The sequence below is a fragment of the Gekko japonicus genome, unplaced genomic scaffold (genome assembly GCF_001447785.1).
Source record: "Gekko japonicus isolate JY-2015 unplaced genomic scaffold, Gekko_japonicus_V1.1 scaffold1796, whole genome shotgun sequence".
In the NCBI taxonomy this organism is placed as follows: Eukaryota; Metazoa; Chordata; class Lepidosauria; order Squamata; family Gekkonidae; genus Gekko; species Gekko japonicus.
In genome coordinates, this window is record NW_015167590.1 from 2,890 (window position 1) to 19,677 (window position 16,788).

Below are 16,788 nucleotides of genomic sequence, written 5' to 3' on the forward strand. Positions count from 1 at the left end.
TAGGTATTTCAACGCTACCCACTTTGATAAAGTTATACATGAAACGAGATGTAATATGCATGGTTCGTTGGTGTTGATGGAGTTTGAATGGCTTCCAGTAAATTGAATATTGGGAAAAGAATTTACAAGTCTTGAAGAACTTTTTTTAGCACAATATATCACAGTTGTTTGCTTCCTTTCGACCTCCAGGTGGGTGGGTGGAGATCTCCTGCTATTACAACTGGTTTTCAGGCGACAGAGATCAGTTCACCTGGAGAAAATTGTCACTTTAGAAGGTGGACTCTATGGTATTATACCCCTTTGATGTCCCTCCTCCCTAAACCCTGCCCTCCTCAGGATCCACCCCCAAAATATCCAGGTATTTCCCAACGTTGAGTTGGCAACCCTACTAGTGAGAGATGCTAAACACAACAGAAAATGATTCTTTGGTTGTGTTCAGAACAAGAAAAAAACACAAGGAAGTGGGAGGTCCACTGTGGGGAAAGGAAAGTGAAATTTTAACCAGTGATGAACTGCTCAGTTCCAACTTTGTCATATTCTGCTCACTTCCAACTTTGTTATGATCTTTTTTTGCAAAAGAAATAGTGTTCAACCTGGTAAAAAGAGAACACATGATGAAGGAGGTTGCAGCTTAGGACAGGCATGGGGTGGAACATAAACACCTATGTTCTCTAAATGAAACCACATCCTTAGGGCCATATGAATTGCATCCAAGGGTATTAAAGGAGCTTGCTGGTATAATCCAGAGCCTCTGTCCATTTTTTAACAGTTCTTGGAGAATGGCTGAGCTGCCAGCTGACCTGTGTCTATGGTGGGACTATTCGGGGCTCTGCCCCTTTTCTTAAAGGGACAGCCCCACAGGTCCCTTCCCTAGAACAATCTATGATCCTTTCATCTCTTTTGTGTAAGTCCTCAGTGTAGAGAAAAGCCTCACAGCCAGATCCTGGGTGAGCAATGATATCACTTTATTTATTTATTATTTATTTGATTTGTACCTTGCCCTCCCCGCCAGGGCAGGCTCATGGTGGCTTACATAAAAATTGCAACAGATAAAAACAGCAATATAAATATAAGTACAATATAAATACTCTGCTCTGGTTAAGTATTACTTGGAGTACTGTGTTCAGTTTGGGGCACCACTGTTTAAAGAGGATGTTGATAAGCTGGAACATATGCAGAAGAGGGCAACAAAGATGGTGAGACGGGCATGCTGGGGGTGGGGCCACAGTCATCTGAGGGAAAACTCTATGGTTTTCCCTTGGATGGTCGTGGCCCCACCCCCAGCATGCCGGCGTGCCCGCGTCACTTCCGGGCGACGTGGATGCTGGGCATGCACAAAGCATGCACGCTCCAGCCACCAGCCGGAAGTCCACAGCTGTGGCTTAATTCACACTTGGCAACCCTAAGTACTGTGTTCAGTTTGGGGCACCATTGTTTAAAGAGGATGTTGATAAGCTGGAACATATGCAAAAGAGGGCAACAAAGATGGTGAGGGTCTGGAGTCGGTATGGGCACAGTCCAGGAAAAAAAGATTTGTTTTTGCGTTAGATTGTCCATCTCAGCTAGCAGGAAAAAAAGATTTGAGGTTCGTGGGCTTTATGGACCCCTCAGACCGTGATCCTTCATGTTTAATGGACTGGGCCATGGTCCATGTGGTCCATGATGCTGCACAGCTTCCTAAAATCAGACACCACTTCTGAAGGGTGAAGTCACCGCTTGGCCTTCAAAAGCCATTTAAAATCTAAATGGCTTTTGCAAAGCCATGTAGCATGCGAGTAAATGCAAGCAGCAACTTCACCCACTCAGAAGTGGGTGAAGTCACCACTCCACGCAGCGTGCCCACTCAGAAGTGGGTGAAGTCACCACTCGGCCCTCACTCGCGCATCGCATGGTTTTGCAAAAGCCATTTAAAGGGAATGCATTTCCTTAAAATGGCTTTTGTAAGGCCCCCCCAACACAGACCTTATGAACCTCTTGGGAGAGTTGTGGGAGGTCTGTGTCAGTGGGATGGCATGGATTGGGCTTATGAACCACAAACTGGGCCCCGGTCCATGGAAAAATTAGGTCTATGGTCCTATCCATGTGCCCATCCCTCTCCTGGAGACCAAGTCCTATGAGGAAAGGCTGAAGCAGATTGGTATTTTTAGCCTTGAGAGGAGATGGTTGAGGGATGATATGATAACCTTCTTCAATAATTTGAAGGGCTGTCATATAGAGGATGGAGTGGAGTTGTTTTCTGTTGCCCCAGAAGTTTGAACTAGAACCAACAGGCTGAAATACGATCAAAAGAGTTTCAGCTAAACATTAGGAGGGATTTCCTGACAGAGTGGTTTCTCAGGCTTCCTTGTTAGGTGATAGGCTCTCCTTCTTTGAAGATTTGTAAGCAGAGGCTAGATGGCCGTCTAGGACGTGACCTGGATAATCTTGGGTAGTCTGATCTCAGCAGATTTCAGAAGTTAAGCAAGGCTGACCCTGATCAATATTTGGATGAAAGGCCATCAAAGAATACCAAAGTTGCTATACAAAGGCAGGCAGTGGCAAAACACCTCTGAAGGTTTCTTCCCTTGAAAACCCCACAGGGTCACCATAAGTGGGACCTGATGGCAAAAAAAAAAAAAAAGATAGCTGTCTGACAGCAATGTTGATTCTATGACTCGCTATGAATTTAGGCAGATCGTGATAGAGAGGGCAGGTAGGGATGAGCCAGTGCTTGGCTCATGTGCCCCTTCTTGTATGCCCAGGGTTATGCTGATTGCCACTTTGAGGTCAGGAAGGAATTTTCCTCCAGGCCAGATTGGCCCAGGGATCCTGGAGGTTTTTTGCCTTCCTCTGGGCGTACAGCAGGGGTCACTGGAGAAGCAGGTGGGTGAGGTAGTTCTGTATTTCTTACATTGTGCAGGGAGTTGGACTAGATGATCCAAGGGGCATCCCTACTTATTACTCCTGAAGATAATGAATAGATATACAAATTCATGCTAGAGCTTAGCCACGTTCTCATTTTCTGACTTCATCGGTCATTTTACCATTGATTGTGTACAGTTTCCCCACACAAAACCATTTCTTCAAATAGTTGTTATTAAACTTCATTTATTCACTACTTTTCTCACTGAGACTCAAGGCAGATTACAAAATATGAAAAACAATTCTATTAGACAGCAAAGACCTCTAGTAATCAGGACTGGAGAACAATGCAAACACCTCCCCCCTCCAAAAAAACAACAACACCTGTCTAAGGCATGACATAACAAAATGAAGAAATGGGGTTACAAAAGTAGAGGACATTGCATTTAATGTACAATGTTCAATTAAATGATAAATGAATAATAGACATTGCAACAGGCTACAATACTGTTCGTTATATAAGCAACCTCCTGTGCTGATTCATTATATTACTGTTCTAATACCATTGTATTCATTATAATACTGTTCTAATACCAAATAGGTTCTTTTGAACAGTTCTGTTTTGCATATTACTGTTCTAATACCATTGTTGGTAAATAGGTTCTTTTGAACAGTTCTGTTTTGCACATTCTGCAAAATTATGGAAGTGTGATGACCTTCCTGACCTCAGGTTTGTGTAACCACACAAACACATACATTTGTTTCATTTCAGAAATATTCTCGAGCTAATGTTGTTTTTAAAGCATTCTAAATCATAAAACACAGTTTCTACACTTAGAATTAAAGCAGATGAGGTGGTGGCAGTCACATTTTTTTATATATTTGCCCCCTGTAAAGCATTAGTGGGGATACAATTTAAAGGACAGAAGCAGTAAGTAGGTGAAGGAGACTGAATCTTTTCCCTCCTCTGCATTCCCTTCCCCTACATTCCATTAGTCTAGGCATCTTCACCCCAAATCAATTCAAGAATTCGAGCCAGATTGGGATAAAATGCTTGCAGTGGTGGAATGTAATACTTTAAGGTTGCAGTGTGGAAGGATTCACTATATCTGTGGGAGGGGAAGGGTACATTCTTTCTTTATGAAGCAATGGAATGAAGTGCAGACACGTGAATAAAAACCATTACTGCCAGAGTTTGACTTTTAATTCAGAAGAATGTCCTATAATCTCGGAGCACAGCCATCCTACAATCTGTCTATCACAGTTTCACACAGCTAATGTTTGCCAAGCTCAATTTTGAACTATCTCTAGTATGTGAAGTGACTGTTACTCAGTTTTCTATGACTGTAAGAAGCCAGGCAATAAAACATTGCAAATATGGGAGCACTGCTGTATTAGAATGTGAAGGTATAATGCCACTGCAATTTTTCTGAAGAATGGTAATGCATTTTCTTTTCATTGATTTAAAACTGCCCTGTGATGGCCAAACCTCAATGTGCTTCTGAAAGGCAGGGTTTTCCAAAAGCAGGCAGATAGATGTGATTGCTAGTGAGATCATGTGAAAGCTAGAGGAGTTTAATGCCTAATGGATGGAAGTCCCTAGTTCAAATCTCACATCTTTCATGAACTCATCAGCTGGGTGTAGGCTCTCTGCATCGTCTGCATTATGATTATTATAATTTAACTTGGAGATCAGATTACTGAAATAATGTATATGAAGTACTTATAGTATTTATACAGATGAAGCTGTCCATTCTGGGTTCTTTTGGAGTTCTGTAATTATTCTTCTCTTCTTACATTCTCCTTTCAGAAGTCCAAGTTATACTGAATGTTTATTATGTTTGTTTCATGCCTGTCATCTTTAGCATTTAGCACTTTTCCAGTTCGTTTTCAGGTCTTCTGATGTGTTACATAGTGATGAAAAAATGTATGCATTTGTGGTCTTTTCCAGTCTTAAAAGGGAAGTTGGGTTACCAGGGGATAATCTCTTGAGAATTAAAATCCATTGGCCAATCATTCTGAGTCTCACAATAATGAAGGAGTGATCAGCCATCAGAGCTACAGGAATGAAAAAAGCTGCCTAATTCCACAACAGCAGACAGAAATTTCAAGGTTCATTTTTTTTCTATTGAAGTTTGTCTGCAAATATTTGGCACCTACAATTTCATAGTTTAGATTAAAGCAGCCAACTCACACATTGCAGTTTGGGTGGAAACAATGTATGTGAGGAAGCCTTCAGTATCCCTGTGCTAAATATATCCTATCTTAGGCCAGAGGAAGTTTCTCCAGCCTAAACAGACTTCTTATAATTTAAGTGGTTCTTCCTTCAGCTGGAAGGCTTCAAACTTTGCTCAATGGAGTGGTAGGATTCCACTCCCTATCCCTTGTCTCTGCTCGGGGCCCGCTGTCCGCCCTGGGGTCTGGTGCCGTTTGGGAGCAGCAGCGCTGCCGCTTGCCTCACCGGCTCCCCCTCGCACCCGTCGGAGGCTGGAGGCGCCCCTGTCTCCTCCTGGCTGCCTGGCTGGTTCCCTGGCCGTTTCCCTGCCTGCCGGAGGCCTCCACGAGGCCGGCGTGTCCTCCCGCATCCACGCCCCCCCCCGCATCCCAGCCGGACGATCGGGTGAGTGGGGAGGGAGCCGTGGTTCGCGGTCCCGGCTCCTTGGTGGGTTGGGGCTTTTCCTGCCCTGGGGTCGTCGAAGTCCCGTCCTCGGGACAGCAACATCTTAGGTTCCCTTACCGGTGCCCACTCCAGGCTGCTGCTTAGGAAGGCGCCCTGAGCAGCGCCTCTGGAACAGCCTGCCCAGCCCTCCTCCAGGGGATCCCACCTCCTTTCCCCAAGCCGTTCCCATTAGTGGCTCAGGCTGGGAGGGGTTTCCCTTGCCTGTGCGTCTTCTTTCTTCTCCTTCAACTCTAGGCATTGGTGAGGCCACTTGTCAGTCACACAACACACACACACCCCTCCCCCAGCACATAGGATCGCCTCTTCCTTCTGCAAACACGGGGAGAGTCACCCGCCTCTCCCTGGTTGCAGAACTTTGAATAAAAACTCCCTCTTAAGTTTGACCAGGAGATGGTCTTGTGAGATCAGACTTGCGATCCTATGCAGCCCCTGTTTCATGGACAGGCACGTAGCTACTGTGGAGCTCAGGGGGAGGAGAAGCCATGGTAGCATGAAATCAAAGTTGTATGCACAGCTCATACTCTTGTGCGTCTGGGGCCTCTTTTTCAAAAGCACTTTTTTTCCCTGAAGACATTCTTCCACTATGCCAAAGACTCAATATTTTGTTATCCTCCTTACTTCCCCAATTTCAAATCTGTAATGCATCTAATCCTCTTGCCCAATTTTATTCCTACTTTTGGAGAGATGAGCATCTTCAACCCATTATGTGCCATGTAAAAGCAGCAGCAACTAGCCACAGTTTTATTTATTTATGTGGCTTCTCTAAGGAATTTGCTCAAACTGGGTTACAAAATAAAAGCTAATAAAACATAAAACATAAAAAATAAAACTTTAAAAGTTATAGCATTATAAACCCAGCCACAGCATACAAACATAGACCATTGAACAGCTTAAAACAACAGTTTCAGATTTTTTAAAAAACACACCACTAAAATTATGTCAAAAGACCCCTTAGCAAAAGGCTGGGTGAACAGAAATATTTTTGACCATTTAGGGCTTTAAAGGTAAGAATTTGAATTTTGCCTAGACAGCCAGTACAGTTTCAGCTTCTTGTTCATTAGCAGAAAGGTGAATCTTCTCATCATAATATGCATGAATTTGAAAATGAATCCCACAGGAATAAAAACTCAATTTTTTCTAGTTGTAAACTCCCCCCTCCCTTCCCCCTGCATATGAGCTACCATTTTCCAGGGAAGATAAAATTCCTTGATTTGTTCACTGTTCACAATTGGGCTTCCTTAATGAACAGTAGGTCCTTTCAACTGTGGCTCTTAAAATAAGGATTACAGGCTTCTAGGTTTTCAGCAAAACAGAGTTTCATTTGCCTTGGCTCATGATGTTCCAACACATTTATTCATAAGAGAGATGATTGGCATGCCAAAGTAGATTCGCAATGTGTGTTTGCCCTTCCATTGAGAAGAGATTTGCAGTCTGTCAATTTACTACAGCCAACATTCCAGTCTAGGTCTTTAATTTGCTTGTTTGGGATTTAGATGTGCTGTTAGGGGTTATGCTCTTGAACAGCACCCAAAAGAATCTTCTTATCATTTCCCTGTAAAGAAAAAAGACTTCTTCAGTTTAACAGGAAGTCCCCCACTCCCAATGCTCACCTGCAATTCAGGTTCCATGCCACAGAATTTGGAACAGTTACTAATAATCATGCACTTTGAAATTTTTACCTCGGAAAAGCAATGTTACTTTCATTACAGAACCATTAATTTTGTTTATAAATGTTTTCCCACTCCACATAAACACCCATACCAAAACCCTTGGGATTTTTACATAAAGAGGGGTGTGTGGGTGTGTAAAATAATAACACTTTGGGCTGGGTACTGTTCTTAAATTAATGTATACATTAAAGATACAAGTTCCTTGGGAGTGACCTTGATTGAGTCCCTTCCATCATCCCCAATGTTGAGAGTTAGAGGACTTTCCAGAGGAAATGGGGCTCACTCAACTCACTCACTTTCCATAAGTTCAGTATCCACCCCTTTGGAAACATGAACCGGTGTGTACTGTTAGGCATGCTCCTACTGCATCAGCTATTGATAGTGTCAGACTGTGTACACAGCAGGGACTGGATACATTGACTCAGGCCATCAATTTTCCTACATTATAACCACCAGTACGTGTCTTAATTGTTCTTTCAAACTACAGTCACAGTTGCTACTGCGGCAACTTTAAAGAGGGCAGACCAACCTTCAAGGCTTCGAGGGTTCTGCCCGTTCACTGTAAACTGGGGTCAAATGTGGTGAGCTGCTCAAATGGCTGAGCTAACGTTGGCAAGTCTGTTACAGTGAGAAGGCCGGAAGTGCAAAAATGATATTAGCAGAGAATTTGATCTCATGCTGGCCAACGTTCCTGAAAATGTAAACTATGAGACAGCATTCAGATACAAAGGGAGCCTGTGTATAGTTCAATTATGTCAGTCAGTTTCAACTATTATCGCATGTGCATGTGTTAAATGCTATCAAGTTGCCTCTGACTTATGGTGACCCTATGAATTAAAGACCTCAAAAACGTCCTGTCATTAACAGCCTCACTCAGTCTTGCAAAATGAAAGTTGTGGCTTCCTTAATTGAGTCAATCCATCTCACATTGGGTCTCCCTCACATTGGGAAGCCAAAGAGTTTGCAGAACCCGGGAAATGGTGCAAGGTGAATTGAAACTTGGAAAAGAAATTGGCCCACCGGAGCTGTTTAGCATTGAGGCATCGAGGTGTTTTAAGAGTGTCTAAGTTCTTATCATCAGTCCACACCTCGAACGGGACCCTCGCCCCCTCCAACCAATGCCTCCACGTGGATAGGGCGAACTTTATTGCCCCTGCCTCCTTCTCCCATACTGACCAGTTACGTTCCGTGTCATTGAACTTCCTTGACATGTTAGCTAACAGATGCAACAATCCATCCCCCCCTTTATGTAAAATCGGCCCCCTGGCAACATCAGACGCATCAGTTTGCACAATTAATTTTTTCGTCTCACCAGGGTGGGCAAGAACCGGTTCAGAGGTGAAGAAGGCTTTGTGGCGATCGAACGCCTCCTGACACTCTTTACTCCATGGCAGCGTGGCCCTCGGTTTAGTAGCCTCTGGGCCCCTCCCCTTAGTTTTTAGTAGATCTGTGAGGAGTAAGCTGACCTGGGCGAAGCTGGGTAAAAATGTTCTGTAAAAATTCGCAAAATCGAGGAAGGATTGGAGCTGTTGTCTGGTTCAGGGTACCCCCCACCCCAACACATCACGAACTTTCCCCGGGTCCATCTCCAGGCCCCGGTCAGAGATCCAATATCCCAAGAAGTCAATGTGTGTTTTGTGGAATTCACATTTAGACAGCTTAGCGAACAGTTTGTACTTGTGCAACGTGGTTAAGACCTCTCGCACTAATTTCACATGTGAAGGTAGGTCGGGGGAATACAGCAATATATCATCTAGGTAAACAAGTGCCCCCTTGAATAAGTGCTTGTGCAACACTTCATTGATCAGGTTCATGAAGACACCTGGGGCCCTCTGAAGGCCAAAGGACATCACCTGGTACTCAAACTGGCCTAAGGGGGTATTGAAAGCGGTCTTATGTTCATCCCCTTCCCTGATGCGCACCTGAAAGTAGGCATCTCGAAGGTCCAGCTTGGAGAATATTTTCCCTTTTGCTGCTTCAGCAAGCAAGTCTTTAATCAACGGCATGGGATAGGCATTAGTGGAAGACACTGCATTTAAACCCTGGTAATCCGTGCAGAGTCGCAGCCCCCCATCCTTTTTCTTTCTGGAACAGCACCAGGGCCGCGTAGGGGGACGAGGCCGGTTGGATGAACCCACGGGCTAAGTTCTTGTCAATGAACTTGCGTAGTTCCTCCTTTTCGGCCGGTCCCTTTGCATAAATGTGCCCCTTGGGAAGTTTCTGCTCCGGTAACAGTTCAATGCTACAGTTGGAATGTCTATGTGGGGGGAGTTCATCCGCCTCCTCTTCCTCCTCGAACACCCTAGCCAAATCTCGATACTCGGGTGGAATGGTGAGTAGTTCCTCCTGAACTAGACATACTCTAGGGTTTTTGGCTATCGGCTGGTGGCCCCATTCCGGGTTCCAGCAGTGGCCCCGGCACTTCGGTGAAATGAACTGTACCTTCCCTTCATCCCACAAGATGTATGGATCGTGCTCGTGCAGCCATGGGGCCCCGAGGACTAGCGGGAACCTGGTGGTTGAGGTGATCACAAACACACTGTCCTCCCAGTGATCCCCCGCCCCAATTCGCAACGGCACAGTCTCGTACTCACATGGATCTTTCATTGTAGAGCCATCCATCTGGGTAAAGATCAGGGGATCTTTCAACTTTACTGCCCCAGCCTCCAACCCCGTAACTAGGGAGGGGTTGATCAGATCCCTCCCACACCCCAAGTCGATCAGGGTTCTCACCCGTATATGTGTTCCGAGGCTGGGGTTAATCAAAGTCACAGTCACAAAAAACAAGGAGGGAAAACTGCTCACCACATTTGGTGCCTCCGGGATTGGGCCCTCCTGCTCTGCGCCTCTTATAGCAGGACCAACCCGTTTCCCACCGGCTCGGGGTCGTCTCCACTGGATTCCGCCTCTCCTTCTTCGAGAGCTGCCTGCAGGGCTTTGGCATATTTTGGCTTTCCAGTTGACTTTTTCGCTGGCATGGCAGGGCGCACCTTTGCTGGTTCGCTTGACCCCTGTTTCCCAGGCCCTGTCCCGCCGCAGTCAGCCGTGAAATGGCCCTGCACCCCACACTTCAGGCAGAGCCCCTGCAGCATGTGCTGCTCCCAGGACGATTCCGCCTGCCGCATCGGTTTCCCCTTCGCCGCTTGGGGTGTAGGTCAGCCTCCGGCTGTCGCGATGTCCAAGCGTAGGGTGTTCAGGCGGGTCTCCGCACTCTCTGCCTCTTGCATCCAAGTCAGGAGGGATACTGGGTCAACACCCCTTAGGACTGTCTCCCTTATTTAGGGATTCAGTCCCACTCTGTATAGTTCTGCACTTTGCCCGTGTTAGCTTAAACTCAGAGGAGTATTCCCTCACCGATCGCCGACCTTGCTTCAGGGTTCGCAGGAACGCCCTCGCCTTTGGGCCAGCATTCCGGTCCTCAAACTGGGCTCGCAACGCCCACATAAAAGCGTCCAGGTTCATTAGTTCCGGGCCCTGGGTGTTGTGTATCCCCACATACCAAGCTACCGCAGGGCCCTGGAGCCGAGCCACCACCACATCTACTCGGCTGCTGTCGTCTGGGAACAGGTGGCCCGATCTTTCCACAAATGTCATCACTCAGACCACGAAGTAGGAGAGTTCCTCCGGGTTTCCATCAAAAGTGGCTTCTATGAGGTCTTTCGGGCGAGGTATCACCCGTTCTCTCGGGCTGCCAGAACGTGGCGCTGGAATCGGGACTTCAGGTGGGCACGGTTGCGGGGCGTCCGCAGGCCAGGGCGGCTGCTGTGGTTGGGCCGGCAGGGCAACTGGCCCCGCGGGGACCACCGGTCGGGACTCCCTCTCCTCCCGGATGGCTTGGATTACCAGCTGCGGGATTGCTTGGATGATCTCCTCCAGCGTCCGCTACATTTGCTGTCTCTCTCGATCCGCCACCTCCATCTGCTGGGCTACTTCCAATCCCTCTTCCGGGGACACCCGGCCACTTCTCACCTTCGTCCTCTCCATCACCCATGCCCTGGGTAACGGCTCGAATGGTGCCCCAAAGCAGGGAACCCCCCTGCCCCGGAAAATCCCCGATTGAATCGACTGTCTCTCGGTGGCCCCTGGATGAGCATATATGTCTTGGCAGTAGAGTCCGGGTGAAACTGGCTCCAGCTGGAGATTGGCCGATAACCATGGCTGGGCGACCGCCTCGGCCCCGACAGGGTCAAAAACACCAGGGTCGATGTCGACTTAGGAACGGCTCCCACTTCAGCTGCAGTTACCGGTGGCGTGGTAGTCACCGACAACGTCGACTGGATTGTGGGGGTCCCCTGACCAGTCGTGGTAGGAGTCGGGACCTCCCTGGAGTCGTCTTTCTCAGGCATCGGTTTCTCCCCTCTCCATCGCTCATCTCGGTTGTAGAGAGATGCGCAGAGATAAAGAATGGAGGATTCTTAACAGAATGTCAGAACCCACAGCCAGCGACGAAGTACACACATTCAGGAATGGTTATACTTTTATTGCAGAGCTATAGATGCAGTAACATAGGCACTGTTAACTATGGTGGCGGCCCCATGGGCATAATAGGATATAGGGTATTCGTATGCACACACACACACCCACAGCACTGGCCAATTAGGAACCCTCCCACACACGGGATAAAGCTTAGAGTCTGTTAGGTAGCTGAAGCTGAGAATGTACACTCTCCCACGACACCTAGGGAAAACCCAAACACCACAACACCCTCCTGCACATCTTTATAGATAAGCATTTTGGCGCACAGAGAAAGCACAGAAAGGAATGCAGTAGCAATTAACCCGAAAGGAAAGCAATAGCAATTAACCAGATACAGACCAAACTCCCCAACCTTCATGGCAGCATAGCTGACAGGTGCTAGCAACTGTACCCCTGATCCTCCCAGCCACCTGATTACTGGGGCAGTTGTTGGCTTTGCCTCACCCTTGCAAGGGCAATGAGTGGCTACTTCACTGTCCCCCCGAGCACATTAAATTGTGCCTGGGAATAAATAGACAGCCAGTGCAGATAATTCAGTGCAGGGGTGATACAATTCCTGTGTTCAGGCCCTGACAATATTCTGATTGATGCATTTTGGACTAGCTGAATTTTCCAGACAATTTTCAAAGGCAACCCAACATAAATGTATTACTGTAATATGGATGCAATCAAAGAATCAATTATCATAGCCAGATCATGCTTTTCAAGGTATGGCCAATTTGGCATATCTGGAGTATCAGCTGAAGTTTCTAAAAGGTGCTACATGCTGTGGAGGATCCAGGACCCAGGTATTTTCAATGTGGAAAGTATTTTTACATGGTAGAGCATTCAAATATGCATTTTCTGAAGTGCTACATTTGCAGGGTTACTGTTCTGGATTATATTGCTGATTACAAATTTCAGATCTTAATGATAATTGTCAATCAATGATACTGTCAGAAAGATCAGAGCAATAATAAGTATATGCATTGTACAATGTCAGTGACATGTTCTTACTATAGATCATCCTTAGCTGTAATAATGAAGCAGTGAATGCTGCAAAACTGTAGTGCAGTTCCTTCTTGCTCCTCTTTCACCTATTAATGATATATTTGACGGAAGCATCCATTGTCACAAAGGCCCAGAGGACGCATTCCAAGGGTGCAGAGGGAACTCTGCCTCACACCTGCCAGAGAGGCCCATCTGCATTATAGAAGGTCATGTGCAGCCATTCTGACATTGGCAGGGCTGCAGTCAGCTTCCAGGATAGGCAAAAGAATTTCTTGTGCAGCTGTCATTAACCAGTAAACTGCTAGTTCAGCTCAAAACAGCTCATGAAGCCCATAAAATTATTATGTTGATTACTGCTGTATTATTGATGTTGTTGTTTTTTTAGCTCTATAGCACTGCATTTACCTCATCTGGAGCATTCAGTCCAGTGACTTCACTGCATACTTTCGAGACGGGATAATCCACAGGGAAGCAAGAAAGATAGTTTTTAAAGACTAAATTGGAAACTTTATGAAACTCTTGCAGAGCTGTGTTGTAAGGAGAAAGTATTGATGCATATTAGTAGTTTCCAGTGCATAAGGGGTTATTATATCTTATCAGTTTTGATTCTGTGACTAGCAAAAAAGATAATGATTAATTTAAAGGTAGATGTTACAGAAGCATGAAAGAAACTGTCAAGCTGATAGAATACCAGGAGGGCTGGGGGGGAAATACAGAAGAAAAATGTAAAGTCTTGATCAATAAACATTCTAGGGAAACATTAAATGATTGTCGGAAACCTTTAGATTCGAATGGAATAATGTTGTTGGATTGGTCCCAGAGGATCGGAGATAAAGAAATAAGGTAATATCCTTTTTTGATTGCAGTGAGCCATCAGAGAATTCCAAATTCATAATTGTATAAACATAAACATTGGCTTAGCATCAGCTGTACCATTGTTACATCCTTGCAATAATGATAACATTGTTTACAATGTAAAGTAAGTATAGCGGTACAGTCTAGCAATCTGGGTATTGAAAACCCACATGAAAAGCTGGGGGGGGAGACTTACTTGGGCCCCATTTGTGGACCTGCGGGGGGGGGGACAAGGAGAGAGGTGGTGTGACTGTGCTCAGGTTGCTTGGGGCCAATGGCAGGGTGGGGTAACTTTTGGGGAGTCCTCCACAGCTGCACAGGTTCCCCTGACCTCCCTCCCATGGCTTGGCCAATCAGATGCAGCCTGATGTGGCTGGGAGGTGGGACCCAGGCTGGCAGACCTCACAGAGGGAGTTTCTCCTCTGGTCCACCCAGCCATGTTATAAGGGCCCTACTACGCCACCTCACTAAGTCGGCTTCACATTTTTTTCTACCCATCCCTCCCTTTGTTTGCAGCATCACAGGTTTGTTATGTCAGGCGTTATGTGCAAAGTTTGACTTGTTATGTTCCTCGTTTTTTGGTTACAACTGCATTGGGTGGTATCAGCATGTGGTTGGATCCATTTTCAGGGGAAAGGCAGCCTGTGTGCCATTTCCCCCATATTTGGGAATCCCCTTAAGGGCTTAGGGGGGGACATGCCCAGCTTGGATGCTGTCAAGGCACACTTACTCTCAAGAACTCACAGAAACATCTTTACCATAAACCCTTGAGTTAGATAAAGCTAAGAAAGTGACTTAGGCCAAGGTGTAACCCTCACATCTGAGGACCAAACTACATATTACCAAAGACACAGGGCTGCCATAGAAGATGGAGCCAATGGCACATTTACAGAGGTGGAAGGACTTCTGGTTTGGAATGCTACTTTTGCAGCTTTTACCTCCTGCAGCAGCTTAGAATGGCACCTCAATTACTGATCCTGGATGTGCCCTCTCCCCCACAATGTTGGAAGCCATTTCAGGGAGAAGAATAGGGAAAATGGCTTGGGATATATGGCCAGAGAAATGGGACATAGTTGCTGAGTTTCATCAAGAAGTTTGAAAACATAGCAACAATTTCTTGGTTGCAACAGGCAGCCCTAGTTAAGTGTTTTGAGGAAGAGCTATTTAAGTCTTAAGCCAATCGATCACTTAATGACAGCCCTTGTATAATGTATCTCTGTGTTTCAAGCTCACGCTTTAGAAGAATTAAATCGTTATAGGCATGATATATGAAAACATTGCAAGCATTAAAATTTGAAGGATGTGTTTTCCAGAGACAGTATATGAATTCTATTTACTCCCAAGCACAGCTATAACTTGGAACACTATCTCTTTAGTGAGATATATTACAGGAACCTTTCTATGGATGTTTAAAATCTAGGGGTTTTTTGAACCTGTGTGATAACACGAATGCCACATAGGTGATAATATACCTAGGCAGACAGAAATAAGATAATAAAAATGCAGTTTCCTGTCTTGGTTTTGAATTTTGACAGGCCATACTTTGACTCAAAGCATTTACACCCTTGGAGCCAAGCAGGACAGAGAGATAAAAGTAAAATTAACCATGTTTTTGTCAAGTTGAAAAGACAAAACTTTCATAATTGAAACAGCTCTAATGGCTTAACGTAGGCAGAGTTACACCCTTATGTCTACTGAAGTCAGTGGACTTAGAAGGGTATAATCCTGTTTAGGATTGCACTGTAAATCTTGGATGTTTCTGACATTTTAGTATCAACACAACTTTTTACATCAGAAGATTTGCAGCATATCTTTTCCCTAAAATACCTCTTTCTAATAAATTCAATTTGGTTATCAGAAGATTACCAGTAGCTATAAAAAGAAATTTCTAGAGAAAAGCAGTTTGAGGAGAAAAAACATGATTTTGTAATATGTGGTTTTAACCTGTAGCTTCTGGACCCAGAGTCTTTTTTTCCCTGCCACATAACAATATATGTGGTTACTTGGAGCATTTTTTAATAAATGAAACATAAAACAAACAATGTCCCAATCTTTATATTAAATATAAAATGGGTTTAAAGAGTGATAAGAAACTTTCTGCTGAAGAAAGATAGGTTTCATGATTATTGGACTGCAACTAATACATTTGCATTCATTTTAAACAGGATGTAAACAACTTATATTAGAACAGTTGCTAAACCTGCTATCAATTAAAAGTCACAATAAAATGGTATATTTTAGATGGCCCATTCTCACACACATCATATAAGTATGCATATTACGCATAGCAGGCTGCCAGTTCCTCATAACCATGATCTTCAGCAGCCAGCATCTGTCTCAATACCATCACCATTACATTTTTCAGCTGGAGAATGTTATAATAGCACATGTTTAATTCTTCTTTGGTTTCCAAGAAGCCACATTAGCAGACGAGTTGATGGATTAAGCAGAATCACGTAAGAGTAAACAGATGAATGAATAGGCAGAAAATGTGAACTAATTGCATCCACTGAGAAGGTGGGAAAGTGATGGATGTTGCATGGTATGACTCGATCTATCATCAGCTTGTAGAAGGCCCAGGCCCCTCACAGTGGGAAAGCACTCAATATTTAAAACTGGGGGGGGGGGAGATATGACTATAGCAACTGTTTTCTAGTTTTAAATTTTGTTTGGCAGTAATTTCACATATGCTTAAACAAGTTGTGAAGGACGTTCTGATTTTGGTTTCTGTCTTTTGTTTCTTTCCAAGCTATTATTTAACCACCAGCTTAAAAAAATTCTACTTATTATAAAATATGTTACCATACTTTTTTCATTACTGTTGGACTCAAGGAGAGCTTTCCTAAACAAGTCTGTCTAATGGAAGTTACTCCCAGGAAAGTTTTCTTAGGATTGTACTGAAGGAAATCTATTTCTTCAGGTTCTCAGTATGTAGAGAATAAGTAGGACTGGCCTTGAGGCATGGTGTCTCAACTCATGGATGATACTACAGGGATAGAGGGTATATAATACTCTACTTGTATACCTGGTGGTGGAAAATGCTATCAAGTCATGGCGACCCCAAAGGGTTTCCAAGACAAAAGACATTAAAAGATGGTTTTCCATTTCCTGGCTTCACATCACGACCCTGGTAGTCCTTGGAGGTCTCCCATTCAAATACTAGCCAGGGCCAACCTGCTTAGCTTCCAGGATCAATGAGATCGAGCTAGCTTGGGCTATTCAGCTCAGATCTGTATACCTAAAGATCACAAAATGATATTTTACATGAGCAGGAAT